This window comes from Brassica rapa, chromosome A01 (genome assembly GCF_000309985.2).
Source record: "Brassica rapa cultivar Chiifu-401-42 chromosome A01, CAAS_Brap_v3.01, whole genome shotgun sequence".
Taxonomy (NCBI): Eukaryota; Viridiplantae; Streptophyta; class Magnoliopsida; order Brassicales; family Brassicaceae; genus Brassica; species Brassica rapa.
This window is the reverse complement of record NC_024795.2, coordinates 21,198,697-21,201,958: the sequence shown is the minus strand read 5'-3', so window position 1 is coordinate 21,201,958 and position 3,262 is coordinate 21,198,697. Positions and strand designations below refer to the sequence as shown.

The following is a 3,262-nucleotide window of genomic DNA, read 5'->3' as shown; positions in this document are numbered from 1 at the left end:
TCTATATACTTTCACAGCAATAAATAATTAAATAACGTCAGTTTCGCATCTTTTATTTATTACATCTTCTATATGTTAAAAAGCAAGTTGCTGTAACATCTATAGCTATTAATTTCAATACCAGGGGTGTTGGCATAGTAGTAGATTACAAGAGCCAATTGTTGTAACGCATGTGCAGTTCGTAACTCAGCATGGTTTCTGTATGTGCATTGTATATTGTTTACTTTTCATAAGCTAAAGTATTTTGTGACACAAACTGGCACTTGAGTCAATAAGTATATCTAGTAATATATTTGTGCACTTACGATAGATCATGAGAATATTATACATGAGCTCAAATTAGGTCTCACATGTATTGGTAATAATTACTTTCAAATATTTACCATCATTAGTTTCTTCTTAAGAAATACTATAGCTTATAAACATATTTTAAATTTATCACGCATAAAAGCAAGTTTATTACTTTTCAAAGAACTTTAAATCACTTGTAAATAGTTGTCACTACTTCTGTTATACTTTCTTTGGAAAAAAACATTTAGTCGTATTTGAAAATAAAACATAAGAAGTGGTATTTATGAATTTTTTTTCTTGGAATTAGAAAAATAATTTTGAATTCTTGCTCCAAAATTTGTAAGTTAAGTATACAATGGCATTACCAAAGATTACAATGAAATGAGAGAGGTATAAAGTAGCAACCATGCACGATAAGCTTATAGAAGCCAAAAATGTATAATGCTTCACATATTATAGTCTAAGAGTTGCCGTAGGTTATACTTTATGCATGTGTTAGCTTCACTTTTTCATGGCTTATGTCTTAATTATTTCTTAATTATATTGAAGATGAATCATAACGATGAGTGTCCCCCGCGTTGGAATATTTTGAAAACTATATAAACCTCATGATGAGTCAAATTAAGTCTATAATCAATCGAAAAAGCCAAGAAGAATTTTTATCTTTCTCTCCGGCGTTAAAAATATACTCGGCAGTTGTGAACATATTTTTTTCTCGTTAAATGGTTAATATCATAAAATGAAAAGTTTAAGGTATACAAGATAGCCTATTTTTGTGTTTTTTTTTGCTAAGTATTTGAATTTCATTAGAAAATGAGAGAGTTTGTGGTTACAAAAAGGTTAAGCAGGCTAGGCCAAAAAAAAAAAAAAAACAGAGAATGACTACAAAGAGCTACTAGAGCTAAATATCTGAGAACGATTACTCATATTTCAGCCACGGACTCATAAGAGTACGGAATTTCTTTCAATCCCTTCGTGCTGTGATGATGTTGCGGACGAGTCTGACGATCTTCTTGAAAGTGCTAGCGACAGGAGTTGAGACAGAGTTATGTAATCTGTTGTTGCGCTCCCACCAAAGAGAGTACACGGTTGCTTGGGCAGCGACGCGGCGGAGAGATGTCGGGCATATAGTGTCCTTTAAACCCATCCAATCCATAAAAGCAGTCCAAGTATGAAACCTAACTGGTCTGTACCCTAATCGTTATAGGACCAGCAGCCAAATGCTTTCACTGAAGGCACAACGCAAGAATAGGTGATCTCTTGAAGAAAAGAAATAAAAAAAACAAGGAAAACACTAACGAAGATTTACGTTTTGATTCATCGAATCCAAAGTGACATAAGAGGAGCGAAGTTCTGAACATATTATTACCAAGATGCTTAGTAAAATTAATGCATTCGAACCCATATTGTTCAAACTAATTAAAATGGAAAGTACGAACGGATCGATGTATCTCATGCGGTACAAACCGTCTAGCTAGTCTTCTCACAATCACATAATGTAAATTTTAAATCGAATGAGTGATTAATCGGTAACCCTTTTTCATTAGCATCTGGATATCCAATTGTACATTAAGTCCTTATAGATTATAGCGACATAAAATTTTAAACCTCTAATTAGTAAGTCAAAGCGGTAGAAATTTCACGGAGCATCAAATGAACAAGCATTTTGTATAAATTAATCTTATTTCAAATAATAAAAAGTATTGATTAGAACACTATTACTTCTTTTATACCTATCTCAATAGAATAGTAGTATTGCTTACTCGAATTAACGGCTAAAGATAAAATAAAGAAAGAGAAAAAGGGGTCCCCATCAAAATATGTAGAAGTAATTAATAGAGTTACAGAAGAAGCAAGTAAATACATCACACCAAGCTAATCTGTCTCTGTAAGAGAGAAGAAGTGCATGAGGCTCGGAGAATCGGCGTGACATTATTCAATTTTATTCACGGTTCTACTTTGGACCACTTCTCTTTAACGCCTTTTGTTTGTCACTCATTTTCACTTTCGACCCACATACTTTTATTTAGTTGTAAAACTGACCCCACTAAAACATATTCCATCTTTTATAGCCACCCAACCCTCCTTCACGTTCTCCTCTCTCCTCTATATAAACCGTCTTCTTCTTCTTCATTGATAAGACCAATTACATGCGAAAACCCTAGCTATTACAAAAAAAAAAAATATTTTGTGCCTTTAATTTCTCTCTTTTTTCTTGTTCTGATACGGTGAAGTGAACGGTGTACAGGCATCTGATGAAGCTGCCAGCATGATCTAATTAACTTTCTTTCTCTGTTGATTTTATGACAATGGAAAAGAGATGAGTGTCGATTAGATCATGTTCGCAGTTTCACCCATTGACTGTCGCACCCTTAAACCCTAATTTTTCATCTTTGATCCCATCTCAAATTTCACAGTAGGATTTGATTTTCAAATGACATGTGTTACTCTTTTATCTTATTTTGTCATTTTAGTTCTACTTTTGTGTGTGTGTTTTAATTTGTTCATATTGATTCAGAGATTCCTGTAAAATTTGTAGGGCTAAAAAATTGCATGCTACAGAAAACTCTAATTAGCCCAACTCATATCAAATTGATTTGAAAATCTCTATTTTTATGGCGGGATCTCAAGAGAGACTTCTAACTTCTTCTTTTCTCTATGACTGTTCTAAGAAAACACTTTCTGGTTTATTTATTATATTTTGGAGATCTCAAGGAGATTTTCTGGTTTATTTATTTTAGGGTTTCTGGGAAGTTCAAAATTAAGCTACACAAATTTATAGATATATGAATCTCTTCGGGAATAGCCGAAAAAAATCTCTCCGGAAATCTATATAACTTCGGATGTATGAAGTTAGTCGCTTCCTAAAGATAAATGGAATTGGATCCAGTTGTGTATTAGATCAACCAAAAGTATGCAAAGTAAATATAAAAACAATAACTGGCTGATAAACATTGAAGTTCAGTGGTTT

The 3,262-nt window shown here is 32.9% G+C and overlaps 1 non-coding gene across 1 annotated transcript; it reads left to right on the top strand.

Annotated features, from left to right (window-relative positions):
- The first annotated feature begins 2,530 nt into the window (after positions 1-2,530).
- MIR167B (microRNA MIR167b) lies at positions 2,531-2,662 on the top strand. Its single transcript, NR_120806.1, has one exon. It is a non-coding gene; the product is annotated as a microRNA MIR167b (primary transcript).
- Positions 2,663-3,262: the final 600 nt, after the last annotated feature.